The 21,312-nt window shown below is 43.1% G+C and overlaps 1 long non-coding RNA gene across 1 annotated transcript in view; it reads right to left on the reverse strand.

Moving 5' to 3' along the window:
- LOC143301488 (uncharacterized) overlaps nucleotides 1–20,408 on the reverse strand; it is a 68,746-nt gene extending 48,338 nt beyond the window's left edge. The window contains exons 1-3 of the long non-coding RNA XR_013057789.1: nucleotides 20,153–20,408; nucleotides 11,657–11,749; nucleotides 8,003–8,041 (exon numbers count right to left, since the gene is read on the reverse strand). This is a non-coding gene — a long non-coding RNA (uncharacterized LOC143301488). The remainder of the gene's footprint in view (nucleotides 1–8,002; nucleotides 8,042–11,656; nucleotides 11,750–20,152) is intronic.
- Nucleotides 20,409–21,312: the final 904 nt, after the last annotated feature.

Consider the following 21,312-nt stretch of genomic DNA (forward strand, 5'->3'; position numbering starts at 1 on the left):
ACTGGTCTGTGAATCAGACCAAAATCTGAGAGAGTCCAATGACAGGGCTTTAAAGCTGAATTGGAGCAGTTATAAATGTCTCTAGTATATTACTCATTTCCTTGTATGACAACAGGCTAAATATACCTTTATACTACCAGAAAAATTCTTGTCTCCTCTTTTTGCTGCTCTGTCTGTTTGGTCATTATACAGAAATCCAGTATGGGATGGTATCCAACAAAAATCAACATTTGTTCCTTTCACAAAGAGGGAGTGTAATAAATATTTAATTTTAAACAATAAATCCTCTCTCTGATTATTCTCAAAAAGAAGCAAACTTTTTAAGACTGAAAATCAATATAAAAAAGGATATTACTTATCATCATTAGTATTTGAACAAGGTAATTTAAAGCCATAAGAACGGCCACCAACTCAGCTGTAAAACTTGAGTGTCCCTTTCCTAAATAATATGATTTTTCTGTTTTTAGGCTAAGAATCACAAAAGCAGATCCAGCACTGCTATCACCCAGAACCAAATCATCAGTATAAACTTTTAAATGATTTTTTTTTCTTTTCTGATTCTATTCTGACCGATGCTACTATCATATGTAGACATTCTCTTTTTGGTGTGTCAGAAGTATAATTTATGTTGACTTTTGCTCTTGTTACCTCAGAAGAAGGGACAGGTGGCACCAGTACACGATGTGCCGTATCATGTAAATTTATTATGGCATGGGTGAGGACTGTTTCTTTTCCATCCACTACAGCTTGGACAGTGAGAAATCTGAACACAATGGCCAGTTGAGCAACCTTTCTGCGATGCAGGAGAAGCCATCCACATCTGATCATGGCACTGACACTTGATAATTATGTTAACAACAAACTGTGCAGCCCTTCTCTGGGCAGTCTGATCTTATCAAGAATTGCGCTTGGTATAGGGGTCCCATACTGTGCAAGTGTGTTCCAGAAAGTAAGGAAAAAAAGTCTTGTATGCTGTCTCCTTCAGATTAGTGGCAATGATTCTATCACATATCACTAAAAACCTATAATATACGATCAGCTGCTTATTGACCTGTGCTCTCATACCACTGCGACAAGCAGGGATGTCCAAAACAGTCCCTCACCACTCATCACATTTATTCCACTTGCCACTACCTACCCAGTAAGTAGCTTGCATCTTGATGCATGCACAGGTAAATACAACATGGGGGCAGATAGTAAAAATTCTTCAATTCAGCTGTTGTTTCCTGTCTTGAAGGGATCTTTAGACAAACAAACTTAAACAAGTCTTAACTTGTATTGCATTGTACTGCATTGTATTGTATCATATTGTACTGTACTGTTTATTGTAATGTTGAAAGCTTTAAAGACCTGGCCCATGTAGGAATGAGTCATGGGTAAACCCAGTTCACGACTCTCAATGATGACATTTTAATGAACCTCACGAATATGTATATATATATGTATATATATATATATATATATATATATATATATATATATATATATGTGTATATATATATATATATATATATGTGTGTAACAGTCAGGTCAGGTCTCTACCTGCCACAGGTACCATGTAACCCTGTGCTACCTGTCACATGCGGGCAGATGGAGCTCGACAGCCCGGGAAGGCAGTCCATCTAAGACAAGGAAAAGTCTGAAGTAAAACCCATGAAGTGCTAAGGAATGCAGGACAGTCTCGACATGCATTGACCCTGGGTCCATGGCCATGTCCCGACTTTCAGTAGCCGCGCCCCCGTGCCTCCGAGGAAGGTTTTTGAGCCAGAGGCTAGGACAAGGACAGTCTGATATAAAACCTACGACCTGAGGACCTCACTGTCACCGTCCCAGCTTGCTAGGCTATGGCAGATGAACCACGGGTGTAAAGGGTGGGGCCAGTACTGCGCACACTGCACTCCACCTAAAAATTCCATTGCGCAGGCTTGAAGGACACGTCCACGTCCGCGCCACCAACTATTCCAAGCCCTGTAGCGATGGGAAAGGGGCGAAAACGGCAGGTGGAAGATGTCACTGGAAGCCGCAGTTCCAATCCTGCATGCAGGCGGTTCAGGATATTGGTCGCCTGATTGTTGACCCGGAGGTGACAGCATCACTCGGCCTGCTTGCTCCACACGGAGAGGGGCCTAGAAAAGGTGGTCCAAACAAATGCTCATCTCCATACCCCCCAGTTGGCTAGCCGCGGTCAACGGGCATCTCCAAACGCGGTCGAACAACAATAGAGAAGAAAAGGCCGGCACCTGCCTCACAATTAGGTGCAAAAGGACTAAAGGTAGCATGCTGGAACATCCGAACCATGCGTGACTCTGCAGACAGCAACCACCCAGAAAGGCGTTCCGCTCTAGTCGCACACGAACTTCAGAGACTGAACATTGACATTGCTGCCGTCAGCGAAATCCACTTTGCAGGGAAAGGCAGCCTCCAGGAACACGGCGCTGGGTACACCCTCTACTGGTCAGGCAAGCCAGAGACCGAGAGACGCCTCTATGGCGTAGGCTTTATGGTCAGGAGCACCATTGCCTCCAAGCTTGAAAACCTGCCAACAGGACACTCAGACCGAATTATGTCCATGCGCCTCCCACTACGGAACAAACAGCATGCCACTCTGTTCAGCGTGTACGCTCCAACCCTCCAAGCGGACCCCACAGAAAAGGTCAAGTTTTACACTGATCTGCGCAACCTCGTTCAGAACACCCCTGCTGACGACAAGGTCATCATCCTTGGCGACTTCAATGCCAGAGTTGGCCAAGATTCAGAAGCCTGGAAAGGAGTCCTTGGCAAGCATGGCGTTGGTAATTGCAACGACAATGGGCGCCTTCTTCTCGAGTTCTGTGCAGAGCAGCAGTTTACCATCACCAACACCATTTTCCAGCAGAAGGACAGCCTGAAGACAACGTGGATGCATCCTCGGTCCAAACATTGGCACCTCATTGATTACATCCTGATGCGCCAGAGAGACGTACGAGACGTCCTACACACCCGAGTGATGCCCAGCGCGGAGTGTCATACTGACCACCGCCTCGTCCGCAGCAAGCTCAGGCTCCACTTCAAGCCCAAACCAAAGAAAGGAGGAGCTCCTAGGAAGAAATTCCAGGTCGGCAACTTTCAGTCAGCTGAAGTGAAAGCTGAATTTCAGGCGAAGCTTCAGGACAAACTTGAAGACCCCAGTTGCCCCACAGACCCCTCTCCAGAAGCACTATGGGCACAGCTGAAATCAGCCATCCTGCAGTCCTCTGAAGAAGTCCTAGGGTTCTCGTCGAAAAAGAACAAGGACTGGTTTGACGAAAACAACCAGGAGATCCAAGAATTGCTGGCGAAGAAGAGATCAGCCCACCAGGCTCACCTTGCACAACCGTCTTGTCCGGTGAAGAAAGCAACCTTCCGGCTCATATGCAGCAACCTCCAGCGCAAGCTTCGTGAGATTCAAAATGGGTGGTGGACCAACCTGGCAGAGAGGGCTCAGCTTTGTGCAGACACTGGTGACTACCGGGGCTTATACGAAGCCTTGAAGGCGGTGTACGGTCCCTCATACCAGGTCCAGAGTCCTTTGCGCAGCGCAGACGGCCAGGTGCTCTTCACAGACAAGACGTCGATCCTGAACAGGTGGTCGGAACATTTCCAGGCCCTCTTCAGCGCCAACCGCACGGTTCAAGACTCGGCAATTCTCCGCATCCCACAACAGCCAGTGAAATTACAACTGGACGAGCTACCAACCCTAGAAGAGACTGTCAAGGCCATTGAACAGCTGAAATGTGGCAAGGCAGCAGGGGTTGACGGAATTCCGCCGGAGGCGTGGAAGAATGGAGGCCCAGCACTACACTCCAAACTCCACAACCTCTTTGTCTGCTGCTGGGAGCAAGGCAAACTACCACAGGACCTCCGTGACGCAGTCATCATCACCCTGTATAAAAACAAGGGAGAAAAGTCGGACTGCTCCAACTACAGGGGGATAACTCTGCTCTCCATCGCAGGCAAGATCCTCGCCAGAGTCCTCCTAAATCGGCTGGTGCCTACTATCGCCGAAGAACATCTCCCAGAGAGTCAGTGTGGCTTTAGAGCCAACAGAGGCACCACTGACATGGTCTTCGTTCTCAGACAGCTACAAGAAAAATGTTGGGAACAGAACAAAGGACTGTATGCGACATTCGTCGATCTCACGAAAGCTTTCGACACCGTGAGCAGAAAAGGTCTGTGGGAGATCATGAAACGTCTAGGATGCCCCCCAAAATTCCTCAGCATGGTCATCCAACTACATGAGGAACAGCGTGGACAGGTCAGACACAGCAACGACCTTTCGGAGCCCTTCCCAATTGGAAATGGAGTGAAACAAGGTTGTGTCCTCGCGCCGACCCTCTTCACGATCTTCTTCAGCATGATGCTCCAACAGGCCACTGAAGATCTTGGCGACGACGACGGTATCTTCATCAGATACCGCACTGATGGCAGCCTATTCAACCTGAGGCGGCTACAGGCCCACACCAAGACACTGGAGCAACTCATCAGAGAGCTTCTGTTTGCCGACGATGCTGCCCTCGTCGCCCATACAGAAGCGGCCCTGCAGCGTATAACGTCCTGCTTCGCAGAGGCTGCGCAGCTCTTCGGCCTAGAAGTCAGTCTGAAAAAGACGGAAGTTCTCCACCAGCCTGCCCCACAGGAAGAATTCCACGCTCCTCACATCAACATCGGTAAGACAGAGCTGAAGTCGGTCCACCAGTTCAGCTACCTAGGCTGCACCATCTCGTCTGACGCCAAGATCGACAAGGAGATCGACAACAGACTTGCAAAGGCAAACAGCGCATTCGGCAGGCTGTACAAGAGAGTGTGGAACAACAAACACCTGAAGAAAGACACAAAGATCAGCGTGTACAGAGCAGTTGTACTGCCCACCCTGTTGTATGGCTCCGAAACCTGGGTCACCTACCGGCACCACATACGACTGCTTGATCGCTTCCACCAGCGCTGCCTTCGCACCATCCTCAGCATCCACTGGAGTGACTACATCACAAATGTCGAGGTCCTGGAGCAGGCAAAGACTATCAGCATCGAGGCAGTGCTGCTAAAGACCCAGCTACGTTGGGCAGGGCACGTGTCCAGGATGGAGGACCACCGCCTGCCCAAGATCGCGCTGTATGGCGAACTGTCCACTGGCCACCGTGACAGAGGAGCACCCAAGAAGAGATACAAAGACTCCTTGAAGAAAGCTCTCGGTGCCTGTCACATTGACCATCGCCAGTGGTCCGCAGTAGCCGCTGATCGAGAGACCTGGCGACGCACCATCCACCAAGCTGTCTCCTCCTTCGAAAACAACCGCAGGGCCAGCCTTGAGGACAAACGCAGAAGGAGGAAGAACCACGACGCTGCAGCCGCGAACCCAGACCAGACTTTCCCTTGCAACCGCTGCGGCCGACTCTGCTTTTCCCGCATTGGCCTTGTCAGCCATGAGCGTGCCTGCATCAGACGTGGACAACGCCCTTCCTAGATCTTCGTTAGCGAAGCCAGGCCATGATATGTGTATATATATATATATATATGTGTATATATATATATTATATATATATATATAAGCTCATACAATCTGAGAAGAGGACTGTCATGGATTTAGCGCATAAGGCCCCTCCTGTACACCATTGTCACTGAGCCGTGACGAACGTGATCACCCATGTACGTATCTCACCTTAGTTGTTTTCTCGTTTTGGTTTTCCTTTTTTTTTCCCCTCTGCTCCTTGTCTTCCCCTCCAATCTGTGTTATTCTGTCATTTTAGCTCTTGCACGTGCCTAACATACTCATTGCACAGGCTCGTGCTTCAAGATTCCTCACTCAATTATAGGAGGTAAAATTTCACCAAACATGCAGACATCAAGATCATTCACTTTCAGAACTTAACGGCGTCTGGTCACCTAGAGCTTCAACACTCTGTAGGGCAGATAGGGGTACCTGTTCATTCAGGCACTCCCAAAAGATCCCCAGTATCCCTCCGACCCTGTGGCCTCTCTTCAATGAGAATGAGTGTCGAGGAATAGTTCCACATCTGGAACTGGAAAGGACCCCCCCAGTCTCTTTCAAATTTGTCCCCCGCCTCTTCACTGACCAGAGTGTAGCACCCAGACTCGGCACCCAGTCTCTGCCACACGGTATTGCTACTCGTCGATGCCCTGCTGCTGAGGAAAGCAGAAACATTGTTCAGAAGCTACTTCAAACCCAAATGTCATTTCGTCGTTCCATGCTGGTTATAAAAAAAAATACATAAGTTTCCTCGGTTGTTTCTTCATTTTAGGGTTAGTTCATTTTCGTGGTAGGCTGGTCGTTTTCGGTTTTTTTGTTTTTTATCCTCATGTATTAGTTTTTGGAGACGCGTCTAATATGTGTACTTAATTATATTGTAAATATTTGTTCCCCCTTCTCTTTGCCATAAAATAATTACTTTGTGCGCACATACAGGGATCCAGTCCTCTCTTTTCTGTTATTTTGTGCGCGGGATTTTTCACATGCCAAGACATGTGTGTTGCTGTTGGATAGGATGGATATCTATTCTTTCCTGTCCTTATTATTAATATATCTATGTAAACACACAGTGAATGTGAATTCATAGATAAAAATGTAACAAAAGGTGGTTGTTGTTTTTTATATTCTAGTTGTCCAAGTTCGGACCCCCTAGTCAATTGTCTCGTTTTCTTGCGCATCACATTGATTTCTTTGGCGCAGTGGGAGTGTAGATTCAAGACCAAAACTACTCTCATGCGCACTGTCATTTACTCACAAGTTACTTTGTATATATTCTCGTCGTTTTCCCTTTCCTAAGTGGAGGTTGGTCTAGGGGGAAATAACTGTTGTATGAATGCATGGAAGTGTTTTATTCATCCATTTTTTCTCCTCTATAAAATATGTAAAAATAAGTAACCTACCTGAGGAACAACAGCTTGTGTCCATTTATGAAATTATTATGCGGTAGTGCCATTGTAAGCCCCACTGAAGTCTCGAGTTCCCTCTAATAAATAGCCCTCTCCTTTAGCTCCATTCAAACACTATCCTGAATGGAATTTTAGCGAACATTTTGTGTTACAGCTGTTTGAACAGTTCATCCAATGAACTGTTGTCCTGCTGAGGTCTGGAGTTCAGAAGTCACTCTGAGGACCATGCCCCGTCAAACCCCAACCTGAGTTGCCCTCCAACCGACTGTGCCACCACATCACTTGAATGAGTTGACTGTGTCTTAGGGGAGAGGGCTGAGGGAACATAATGGCTTTGTAGGGGCATAGCTTGTTCTGTTCGTTTCTTTGGTTGGTTGGGTTTTTTTGTTGTTCTTTTCCTAAATTCATTAGTCATCCATCTCCCTTATCATTCTTTTGTCTTTGGGAAGCTTTTTCCTCCCCTGGGAAGAGGTATAGATTGGGGTAGTTGGGTGGGTGTAGCACTCTTTCCTATATGTAGGCTAGCTAGCATATATTATTTTGTCCCGTTCTCTTTCTGCCTCTTCTTTCTGACATCGTGTGAATATGTGAATAAAAGACGTAAAATATATTTCATTTTAGTGGTGTGCTGTTTGTGTTCGAGGGTGGTTGACTTGAGCGAATCCTGTGTAAGATTATGCAAAACATACCTTAGACGTGACAAGGACATGTAAACTTAATAAAAAACAGTCACAGAGGGTCACAGAAAGCTTACAACCAAAGAGAAGATAAAAACAAACAGAAGATATGGCAGACTGTGCAGGTAGAGATCTGAGAAGATATGGTAGACAACACAGATGGACTCTCTGCCAGAGACAGAACATGCAGAGATATGATGGTAGACTGTGCAGATGGATACAAGCAGAGAACTGAGTAGATTATATATGGTTGATAGCATAGATAGACTCTCAGCTAGAGACAGAACATGCAGAAATTCTGCTCTGCAACCCAAAAGCCCAGCCCATGACACTGACACTGATCATGAATGAAAAAAGAGCTCACATGATTGCTCTTGATTACAAAGTAACAAAAATTTCCACAGCTCTGCACTCACCTGTATGGGTCATCTCTGCCTCCTTGGTCATACTTGTTACTGTAAATATAATACATTCTATTGCTGAATGTGTGCAACACTCTCTCTCTCTCTCTCTCTCTCTCTCTCTCTCTCTCTCCCACACACACACACACACATACACACAAACAAAAAAAGCACACAGACATCAGAATATAAGAATAATATTGCTCTGTAGGGTTGACAAATGCTTAACACTTTGAGTTCTACTAAAAAATTCATGTCTCAAAATGCTCTGCATAACAGATGTGAATGCACTCATGCAAATGACAATGCCACATGCATAAACACAAACTGTGAAAATACACAAGGTCAGTTTAAATCCTGATATACAATCGCATACTTCAAACATTTAGTCGAACAAGAATATGTCTGTCAATCAGATGACAGACAATACATCAATGAAACAGAAAAATATATTACTTCTTGATTTAAAAAAAAAATATATATATATATATATATGTATATATATATATATATATATATAGAGAGAGAGAGAGAGAGAGAGAGAGAGAGAGAGAGATTAAATATTAAATCCAGGCCCAGATGTCTTTGTTTTTTCATAATGTAATGGAGAACACACCAAATAACAGTCTTGGTTAATCTTTTAACCTTTAAAACTGTATTTGTGTTTGGGGTGGGGTGGTGGATTAAAAAAACCCTCTCATTTATGCCCATGTTAGTCCAATGTACTTCCAAAATGAAGGTTGGTTTACATAATAAAGAAAATGTCTCTCTGTATTTCTTTATTGTAAAATAGTCCCCGCCGAGCAATTGGAAATTTCTCCTTGCTTGAGTAGTGATTTCTCTCTGGTTCACAGACAATAGCAGGTAGCAAGCCTGATTAGCACTTCGTAAGTTGAAACAGTCTAGCGTGAACATTGCCAAGACAAGAAGTTTCCCAGGAGCTGACATTGCAAGTGACCACGACTTGGTAATGATGACCTTCAAACTCCAACTGAAGAAAACAAGGAAACAAAGCTTCTCAAGACTGAAGTTCGACCTGGAAAAATTGAAAGATCCTGAAGTACAAGAGGCATTCCAAGCCATGATTGGTGGGAAATTCGCGCCACTCATCACTCTCGATGCAGATGACGCCGACCTGGATACACTCGTAAGCGACTTCAACGCAGCTGTAACTGAAACAGCCCAAACAACTCTTGGAAAACAACGCATCAAAAAGAAGCCCTGGGTCACGGACGACATCCTACAGCTGTGTGACAAACGTAGAGACCTGAAAAAGAAAAAGAATGAAGAAGAAGGGGCAAAACAGTACAAAGCAGTTAACACCGAAATCAAGAGAAGCATGAAGAAGGCAAGGGAGAATTGGATTGAAGGAAAATGCCAGGACATGGAGGAAAACCTGACAAGAAACAACAGCAAGAAAGCCTACCAAGTTGTGAAAGAACTTACCAACACAAGGCAAGGTAGAACTATGTCCAACATCCAGACCAAGGATGGAAAATGTCTAACAGAAGAACAAGACATCCTAAAGCGATGGACAGAATACTGCTCAGAGCTATACAACATACAGACCACAGGTGATCCAGTAATACTGAATGTTCCACCAGCCACTGATAACAGTAATCACCCCATACTCCGTGAAGAAATAGAGGCAGCAATAGCATCGCTGAAAAAAGGGAAATCGGCAGGAGTGGACAACATCCCATCAGAACTGGTCCAAGCAGGGGGTGAAGTTATGATAGATGTGCTACTGAAAATCTGCAACAAGATCTGGCAAACAGGGGAATGGCCCACACCGTGGACACAATCACTGATCATCACCCTCCCCAAAAAGGGCAATCTCCAGCAGTGTCAAAACTACCGCACCATCAGCCTGATTAGTCATCCCAGCAAAGTCATGTTGAAGATCCTGCTTAACAGACTGAAACCACAAGCAGAAAACATCATTGCTGAAGAACAGGCAGGTTTCAGACCAGGAAGGAGCACAACTGAACAAATCTTCAACTTGAGGTTGCTATGTGAGAGGTACCATCAACACCAACAAGACCTCTACCACGTCTTCATTGATTTTAAGAAGGCATTTGACAGGGTCTGGCATGCAGCTTTGTGGGCTACCATGAATCTGTACAACATCAACGCCAGCCTGATCAGACTGATACAGCACCTCTATGACAAAGCCACCAGCGCCGTCTACCTCAACAATAGCATCGGGGACTGGTTCAGAACCACAGTCGGAGTGAGACAAGGCTGTCTACTCTCCCCAACACTCTTCAACATCTTCTTAGAAAGAATAATGACTGACGCACTGGAAGAGCATGTAGGAACAGTCAGCATAGGCGGCAGAACAATCACAAACCTACGTTTTGCCGACGACATTGATGGACTGGCTGGAAAAGAAGAAGAACTGGCAAGCCTGGTCAAACATCTAGACAAAGCCTCCACATCGTATGGAATGCAAATCAGTGCGGAGAAAACCAAACTGATGACTAACAACACCAACGGCATCAGCATTGACATCAAAGTCAACGACGAAAAGCTTAAAACAGTCCACAGCTTCAAATATCTGGGAGCAATCGTGTCAGATGAAGGATCTAAACCAGAAGTACTCTCGAGAATTGCCCAAACAACAATGGCACTCAACAAGCTGAACACCATCTGGAACAACAAAAACATCGCTCTCAGCTCAAAAATCAGACTGATGCGTTCCCTGGTTATATCAATATTGCTCTACGCCTGCGAGACTTGGACCCTGACTGCGGACATCGAGAGAAGAATCCAAGCTGTCAAGATGAGATGCTTTCGTAGACTACTTGGCATCTCCTACAGAGACCACATCACTAACACGGAAGTGAAGAACAGAATCAAGCAAAGTATTGGACCCTACGAAGACCTTCTGTCCATAGTGAAAAAACGCAAACTTAGGTGGTATGGACACATCTCCCGATCATCTGGTCTTGCCAAAACGTTCCTGCAAGGCACCGTACAAGGAGGCAGAAGGAGAGGACGGCAGAAGAAGAGATGGGAAGACAACATCCGGGGGTGGACAGGCTTGACGCTCGGTGACGCCCTGAGGAAATCAGAAAACCGTGAAGAGTGGAGAGGGGTGGTGGCCAGGTCAGCAGCGGTGCCCCAACGGTCTGAACCCAGACTACGGGAGAGGTGAAGGTGAAGGTGAAGTTGAAACAGAAACAGCTGTCGCTTGCTGTGAAAACCAACCTTCGTTTTGGAGGTACATTGGACCAACATGGGCATAAATGAGAGCTTTTTAATCCACCACCCCACCCCAAACACAAATACAGTTTTAAAGGTTAAAAGATTAACCAAGACTGTTATTTGATGTGCTATCCATCACATTATGAAAAAAACAAAGACATTTGGGCCTGGGTTTAATATTTAATCTATAATCGCATAACATGCATCATCCAGTGAGCCCAACAGGTCATGGTGTGGTGTCCAGTTCTTTAAACTTGGGACTGACTACCAAGATTATATATATATATATATATATATATATGTGTGTGTGTGTGTGTGTGTGTGTGGTGCAAAATAAAGATTGTGAAAGCCAACTGACAAAGTATGAACTGAAAGAAAGCTCATACACGTGACATACTAACATCTACCAAAACAGAGAAAGAAGTCACCCAGAAAAAGACCAAATTACAGTCCACCAACCTGTAGTTTCTGTCAAAGCGGCTGTAATCAGAATATCCATTCATTTCACCTGGTTTTAATCCTGGCATACTCCAGACTGCTTACAAATGGATTCTGAAACACACCAGTCATTACCTTTATTACACTGCAGGCTTACCTATCCAATTTGAATCAAACAAAGCATAGATTATGCATGCAGACTTTGAAAGCATGTTGACACTGTTATAGTGTGTCAGGCGCCTATGGTGGAAGCGTGGGATTTTCTCAGACACACTGCTCACTGATGGGCCCCTCCTTCCTACCTCCCTACTCTTCTCCCCCCACCCCCCTTCCATGGCATCTATCCCCACCAACACCCCTCCCCATACCCTCTCTCCATTTCCCCCCCTTCCCTTGGCCAAGTGCAGAGGGAGCAAGTTATCAAGAAATACTAAGTAAAGATGGTATCTCCTCTGACCATTCTCTTCCTATACACTCCCCTGCCCTTTTCCCTTCCACTTTCATCACCCTCAACCCCTCCCCCCCCCCCCCCCCCCCCCCCCCCCCCCCCGCCCCCAAGCCCCCTCCTTACCCCCCTTGTCGATCTCTGGCAGGATGGCATCTGCCTTGATGGTCACCACATGGTGTGGTGTGTTTATCATGAGCTGTTTAGAACAGAATCAGGGCTGGGCCATCTTTCTTCCTCCTTCCCTTCCTCTTTTCATCACCCCCCACCCCCCTCCCCTTCTCCTTGACAATGCTGGGTTCTGTGAGAAAAGTGCTGGATGTGCAAGTCTAGCACTGTTGGTCCCAGACTGGTCTGTTAACTTCAGTCAGTTGGAAAAGTTCTGGGTTGGAAGATAGTTTGCATACAGCGCCAACTTGTGAAGTGGATAAAATGAATAGGCAAGTGGGGTTTGTTTCTTTTCCTTGCTTGGAGCAGGCCAGGAGAGCCAGACGGTCAAGACAGTACCATGGGGGCTGTGAGTGTCAAACTAACATCTATTTTTCAGACATAGTTGAATGCTTGATTCATGGTACATCTGGATTCTGTGACTAACACACTGGCTCAGTGGGATTGTGTTCTGCTACATGAATATAAAGTGAAGCCTGAAACGTTTTGGGTTGTGAGTAACGCTTATACTGGTAATTTGCTTTGTTGACAATTTACTTTATGGTTTTTGGAAACAGTTTGGAGTTTGTAGAATTGTGATGTTGTGTCACAAAAGTGTTGAGAGATCCTTTTTAGCTGATGTGGTATTTCACAGTTAATGTAACCGGAATGTGTTGATGCAGATACCATAACTTGTGAGAGCATAGCCAGCATGTGTATGGCTTAATTGTATTTGAGGCTGGTGACTGAGGGAAAAGTGGTTAAAATACACAATGTAGCCAATACATGACTAAATGGAGTACTGGTTTAGGGTATTTGGGTATCCCCCCCCCCCTTTCCTGTTTCCTACAGGTTGATATTATGGTATGATGCTTGGACATCATGTTTGGGTTTACAGGTTGTGCATCTTGGCTTACATAAATGATAATGTTCAGTAACATGTCAGTGGTGTGTCAATTGTTGACATACTGTGGGAACAATGTAAGCATTCAGTCACGAAGAAACACAGAGATTATGTGTGCTGCATCTGTGTAGAATGTTTTGGTTGTACAGTTGGAGTTATTTTGAGGTATGACATACCTATTTTGTATGTTAGGTGGTGATGGTTATATTCAAGGTGAACAAATCTACAGGCTAACTGTATGTTCATGTGTTTCCATGTGTGTGTGCACATGAGTGATAATGCAACATTGGGAACATGTGTGACTTGGTAGTTGTGATTACCATGTGCTGTAGTCATGTGTTATATGCCAGTGGGGTAACACATAGCTGTATGTGTTCAATAAGATTTGAGACCACTGACAGGCAGTCCTATGTTGGTGCACACAGGTTGCTATATATTTACCATACTATTTGGAAACTATATGATTCCCATGTAATAATTTTACCAGTGAGATATTTTGCAGAGACGAAGTACTGATTTGTTCAGTCTTAATGGAAACAGCTATTACTGTATGGTGATTTAACTGGAGTTAAACACTGGGAGTTTGTAATTGTCTGCCACATACTTGGTGTGACAGCTATTATTCTATGGTGGTTTGACAGGAGTTAAACACTGGGAGTTAGTATTTGTTAGTCATATATTTGGTGCACATTAACTTATGTGTCACTGATTGTTGATGGTAAGCTAAATGAAGCTTGTTTTACATCTTTACATAGATCTCTTTGATAAGACAGTGCACAGCTAGACACTGAGTGTCAGAATGGAGAAAGGTTATCTGTGGAGTTGTTTACTTGTCCAGACAACATAATGATGTTTCTGTTACGTCAATTCAAGGATGTCTAGCATATGATTTGGTATTATTTTAACCTGGGTTTTGATATTGTGTGTGTTCCAGGTGTGCTGTTTAAAGTTAGAGAAATAAACACCTCAATTCATCTTTCTAAAAGACCCTGCTGTGGTACGAGGAGAGAGTGGATTGTACACCTATCCTCTGCTGTTATCCTACTCTACCTCTTCTTCCTTCTTCTCCTTCCCCCTACACCCCTACCACCACCCCTTTAACAACTTGTATGTATAGAATAGATAGATCTGCATGTGTGTTCATTCCTTCATTCTTCGGTTTAACATTTTTTTTCTGCTAACAGTGATATTATATAAAGAATGCATTACAGATGCATGTTTGTTTATATATGTGAGCATAAGTACATGTGTTCATAAAAAGTCAATGTACATGCACAACTCTATTGTTTTTAAATCAATCATGAACAAGTGTACTTATGCAATGCATTCCTTTGGAGATGGTGGTGGGGGAGCTTGCAAACAGATCTCATCTTTTTTTTCTTTTTCAAATCTTCAGCAATAAATGTGTGACAAATCCTACAGTCTCATTTACAATAACATTCCTAGAATGTCTTGTGATCCTTTTTCTGCAGCTGCATACACACCCTACCCAGAAAATAAAGTATCAAATGTCACAGATGTTCTCTCTTTTTGTGTGTGTGTGTGTGTGTGTGTGTGTGTTTGCATCTTCAAAGCCTGTGAGCAAGTTCACTTGACAAAATACAAGCCTGTTCTGTGATGACATGTACACATATGTACAAAAAATACATTACATATGTATGAATTTGAAAAGTTGTGAAAATAAGTTTATCTACTGAGAATAAAACAAAGAAGCTAGAAAACTTAACAAAATTACCTCAAGGGGGTGGGGAGGTGAGAGTGGGCTACAGGTGATCTCACCCAAATATCTGAATACATGAAGTACACACAGAGATACTATGTCAGGAAGAATTAAATCTATTCTTACATTTTTTGTTCTTTTTCAAAATTAAACTTTGGTTAACTGTTTATTCAGGACCTCAGTAGGGTTTGTTGTTGTTGTTGTTGTTGTTGTTTTGGTTTGGGTTTTTTTTAATTATCATTATTCTTACAAATCATTTTTCATAATCATTTCAAGTGGTCATCATGCAGACTTGTCATCAGGTGAATAGTGAATATGAACACCCATGTCAAACTGATAATGTGATATGGCCTTTCCCCATAGATAGCAATGGAGATTGAGTTTATACAGTCACTGTCTTCCATCGGTTCCAAATATTATTGTGACAATGAAAAATTATATACTGTGAAAAATAGGAATGTAACACACACTTAAACTAGTTAAAGCACATTAGCAAAACCTAAGAAAGCATAGTACAAAACTGATAACTGTCTCAGAACTGTATTGCTTTGAAATTCAGGTAAGCAGTGGGGAGGAGAAAGTGTGACAGACACCATGTCACAGCTCTGACCTTTTCCTGCTGGTCATAGAGGGATCCACACATGCAGGTCAACAGGTGGGCACAACACAAGGACCTGACAAGAGGCCCAGACTACTAGCTGTTCACACTCCACTGCCCATCACCACACTGGACCAAACCATGGCAGGGAGAGGGGGTATAAGTGGAGGTGGGGGAGGGGGGGGGGCTGGAAGGGCACCAGGACTTTGGAACTTTGGAAAAGTGAATAATGGTGGAAATGTGTGTGTGTGTGTGTGGAGGGAAGAGTGTGAGGGTATGGGGGTTAAAGGAATAGGAGAGTGAGGGTTTAAAACAAAGCTGATAATGGCAACACAGGCAGTTGTCTCATCAGAACCCCAAGCCTTTTCCCTGGCATTTATCATCTCATATCACTGTTCTTTGCACCAAATGCCTCACCTGTATTGTAATGACACACATTCTGTGTGTGTGTGTGTGTGTGTGTGTGTGTGTGCAGGCATCTGTGCATGCTGGCATGGAAAGCTTGTACACTTGTAAACAATACTGCCATCATCTGATCATTTAAACACACCCATTTCAACTGGTTATTAAATAGTGATTAATCGATTGATTTATTGAGATTTATTCATTCAGTTTCTTTTGTCTTCCCTTTCTTTATAAATACTATAAATTCACCATTTGTGGTCATGTCTCTCTCTCTCTCTCATATATATATATATATATATATTTATGTGTGTGTGTGTGTGTATATCATGACATATATATATATATATATATATATATATATATATATATGTGTGTGTGTGTGTGTGTGTGTGTGTGTGTGTGTGTGTGTGTGTGTGTGTGTGTGCGCGCACATGCACATGTGTTTGTATATGTGTATGTGTATACATGGATTCGTGAACTGCCTTTTTGTTGAATGAAAATGAATGTAGACCATTTAGTTTGTCCACACTGAATCTTGACACACTGTGAACATTGACTTATCATGGAATATTGCTCACCAGCACAAATTGCCCAACAACAGAGTATGCTCATTTCATTAACTGTTTTTCTCAAGGCAGCATTATGGCACAGGACATAAGTGACCAGTACATGGACAGACACAAGATCTGTATAGACATAGGTCAGGGGAGCAGATCTGATTCACCTTTTCCCATTGAACCTATTTGATCACGCATTCATCCTCAATGATCTCTGAGTTTGACTCCTTGTCCTGTTTTGCCTGCCCGCTATTGCTGTTTCCCTTATTCAGCCCCCCACCCCCAACCCCCTCTCTGGTCCTTTTTGTAAGTCATTTGAGAAGGATGAATAACACTGTGTTAAATGCATCATGCATGTAGTGATCATAGAAAAGAATAAATTCCAAGAAACACTATAATGATCCATGTCCATACTGGTTAAGCTTTTTGCATTCATCATCCAACAAAGGGATAACATGGAAATTATCATTATACACTGATACACAACCTTAAAAGAACCCACGACAACAAAAGGGTTGTCCCTTTGTTGTGACAAAAAAGAGAATACAAACACAAACACATACAAATCAAACACAAAAAGACATGCAGTTTGTGCTATGTATTTTTTTCTGTGTACATGATGATTACACTTTGTAACATACTTGTATATTGTTTGGAAACATACATACAAGAGGCAGATTACACACACATCTGTATACTCTGACACAAACCCATAGTTTCTGAATTAAGCACATGCTGCAATACCATATCAGCTAAAAGGCTATCTTTTGTGACTAAACAACACAATTCAATGGACATGGTGTTTCCCAACAGAACTATTATCAACAAAGAATATAACAATTACAAGTAGTGCACTCACAGCCACAAAGGTCAAACTGTGCCAGGTTCTGTTTCTTCATTCACAGCACCACTCTGATTTGCTGTTTAGAATCCTACTTCCATACTGGATGATGACATGTTTAACACATTTCATCACAAGGACAGCACAGAGGGGAGATAAGGTGGGTGGGGGGAGGGAGGGGGGGGGAGAAAGATAGGATCTGAACATGATAGCTGGCTTGATCAAAGATAACATTTGCATAATTATCTGACATACTGACATCTACATAAAACGATGACAAGGTGTGAATCCCAAGAAAGGGAAGGCAAAGAAAGGGAAAAATACAAGTGGGGGCTGGGGAGAGGAGAGGAACCAGCTGAGGCACTGAGCGTGAGATCTCTTTGCCAGATCAAAGACCCTATTACCATACAAGCCCACTGCCCATCACACTACCCACACCACACCTGCAAACTTGTTATGGCATCATCACACACATATATATAATATATAGACTCCACAACTGCACCCTGACCACAGACAAGAGAAATGGGGGATGTGAGGGGGGCTAGGAGAGCACAATGTCAGAATGACCAGCCACGTGAGAGGAGCAGGGATGCAAGAAGATGTGTGAAGAGTGGGATGCAGAGGAGGAAGGGGCATGGTCTCGGCATGACCTCAAAGAGAAGCAAACCACAGCAGAGAGGGAAAGGGGTTGGGGTGGATGAGCGGGGAGTGGGGTGACAGGATGGGGGAGGGAAGGGAGACATGGTGGTGGGGTGGGTGCAGGTGACAATTTATCTGCACACTACAATACCTGAGATATCTAAAATTTTCTAGAACGAACACAGAAAAAGAGTGAAAATCAAGTACTGGAACTTTGTCTGATGCCAGGATCATCTGCTATAAAGAAGAGTTCTTTCCCTTCACCCAGAAACCCTGATGATTATGACAAGAAAAAGAAAATATCCCAGCCTTTTTCATGTGTGGAGCAATGCTGATTTGCAGCATTTAAGTGATGCTGTGAAGGTAGGATGGTACCCCCTAGAATCTGAGTAAATGAGTCCCTGAGACCCCTAAGATTTTTTTTACAAAAAACACAAGCCCTTTAAATAATCTATACACTGAATAAAGAGTCAAATACCTTTGCCTGAACATTCTTTCGACCAGTGACATCTTTAGAGATATCTAGGACCTAATGATGATGTACAACAGCATAAGTCCTGGCAAAATATATGATTTAGAAACACTACTTGTCTGAATCACCATGACAGCCTGAATTCAGACTTCAGGCTTTCCCACACGCACCCATGCACACAGACAGGTATACCTGTGAAATAGACAAACGGGCAAAAAAAATTGGACAGGTATGCAGATACTGAGGTACACAGATAAAGGAAACAAACCAGAAAATGAATAATAGAAAGAAAAAACTGTTGTACATGATATAGAGAAAGACTTAATTTTCAACAGGTGTCATCCTGTGCCCATATGTAAGTCATAATACCTGTTACAGCTATCTATCTATCTAGATGGGAAAATAAAGTGCTGTATTTATTGGAAAAAGAAATATAATCAAATTGTATGAACAAGTCCAAAAATTATAATAGAAATCAGTCAAGTTATATATCTTTTGAGTTTGAAAGGAACACATATTACTTTTTGCTGGGTACCTTCACACCTTGGTCTACTCTATAATGAACTGGCTGACGGGGCTGTAAGAAAAGGTGCAAAACATGAACAGGGAATCACAGAACTTTATGTGCCTCTATCTGTACACGAGGGTTATCAATTACTGGAACAAGCATCATGGAGCAAAGTCAGGGAAATATACCAGCAAAATGACAAAGTTTTAAATGATATAATATTCATAATCTGGAAACTATCAATCAATTACATACAGTAACTTAATCAGATCAAGGTAGATTCATGAATTATCTAACCGGGTACAGCTGATTGCTTTTGTAACTAAGTTAAGCAAAAATGTTAAATGCAGGGATAGCTTATTTCTAACAAACATGTAATACTTGAATGTCAGAGTCTAAAATCGCTTTCTCAAACTTCTCATAAAATTCACTTTAATGTATTTCAAGATGTTATGTGTTATTGCAGAAAGTTTGCTACGCAGTCCAACAGGACATTTATTACAGTTGTTTGATGTGAACTTTTCCTTCCATTTTGCTTATGTTATTCACTGTGTATAGTGTATCACAGTTATCCATTCAAATGATTAAGTCTGAACATTAAATAATATGAGTATTATGACAGTACTAAATAACACACACACACACACAATGTGTGGAGAGGGGCAGACAAGAAAAAGTTCTTTATTTACAAGGATAACAGGTATAACTTTATAAGCACTGGTGTTCAGTTTTTAATCCAGTCCCTGTCCTAAAATAGAAACAATAATCAGTGTTTATGCTGCACAATACTATATATGGCCATATAGTGATATACACTGTGGTAAAGAGGGGGGGGAAAGTATTATGTGAGGGGGGGTGGGGGCTACGGGGCCGGATAAAACATGTTCGTATCACTGTCACCTACGTCAGTGTTAAACATGTTACTGGTAATGTGTACATATGTCGCAACTGATACTGGGATATTGACCGAAAAAATTTTTTAAAGCCTATCTGAAAATAACAAAGGAAATGCACATCATCACTAATAAGTTATATATATGGCTGTTGATGATTACTGTATCTATCGGATACATAAAGGGTACCTCACCTGTCACCTGTCGACAATGACACAGTGTCTCAGGTGGAATAATGTGTCTTCACTCAACGAAGCAGGAAGCTCAGGAGACGTGCGATTTATAAAAATAAAATGTCGACACCTTATAAAGTGTCAGTTTCAAAGTAAACTAATTTTACAACGGACCAGAAAGTTTTTATGTCCATATAACTGATGGAACTTACCTCAGTTATATAAACCCAGTAGCTTGTTGAAAAGTTTATCAACACGGAGGCATCAAGTAATGACTCTTCCACTCACATTCTTCAGATACATGTCCCACTTTCGGGATTGGGCGAGGCGCATGTCACTTCGAAAAGTAGATCGTGCGCACACACGCCCTCCTCTAGCTAAAACGTAGTTCCAAACTTGCGACAGTTTATGTTTCACAAAGCAAAATTTAGCATACAAGTATTACCTGTTTAAGCATTTGAATAATTTCGATAGACACTTTGCCTTCTATCGACAATACTTCACTTTTAACGCTTAATTTTCGATCTTGTAGATCTGCAACTATTTTGGTCATGTGATCTCCGTGTGTCCCGTTTGTTATTTCGTCTGCTTCAATGAAACCGAAAGTGCTATGAGCGAACGTAGGCCGCGGTGAATGAAACCGACTTCGCAAACTGTGTGCCTGATAATAGTAAATCTGCAATGAGGAGGATGGGAGATGTGGGGTATCTGTTCACTGAGGAATCGAGGTAAACTGAGGCAAACGGCGTGAGCTTTTCATGAGCCAAATTGAGACAACTAAATCACTTTCTTGTCACACGAATGTCTGAAATTTGGGATGCTCTCCCGGGGAGAGTGCGTTGCCTTTGGGCAGTGACACCTTTTATCCCCCCCCCCCCCCCCCAATTCCCCCCCCCCCTTTTTTTTTACGGCCTTTTCTCAGTTTTTCTTCTTTTTTTTCTTTTTTTTTTTTTTGTCTCCAAGTGTATTTGTTTTCCGATCAAAATGGATTATACTACATATGATTTTGCTTTGGGCAACTCGTTTGTTGCAGTGGGTTCTCTAACGTGCGCTTGCGTGTTGCATTCGGAACATATAGGTTTTTATCGTCTCATCTCGTCAGTCTCGGTGCACCTGGTGGGTAAAGGGTGGAGATTTTTCCGATCTCCCAGGTCAACATATGTGCAGACCTGCTAGTGCCTGAACCCACTTCGTGTGTATGCGCACGCAGAAGATCAAATACGCACGTTAAAGATCCTGTAATCCATGTCAGCGTTCGGTGGGTTATGGAAACAAGAATATACTCAGCATGCACACCCCCGAAAACGGAGTATGGCTGCCTACATTGTTTGTATCTCTGACATTCATACAGCAGACCAGCCGTTTGTATAAA

Source organism: Babylonia areolata, chromosome 27, assembly GCF_041734735.1.
Source record: "Babylonia areolata isolate BAREFJ2019XMU chromosome 27, ASM4173473v1, whole genome shotgun sequence".
Taxonomy (NCBI): domain Eukaryota; kingdom Metazoa; phylum Mollusca; class Gastropoda; order Neogastropoda; family Buccinidae; genus Babylonia; species Babylonia areolata.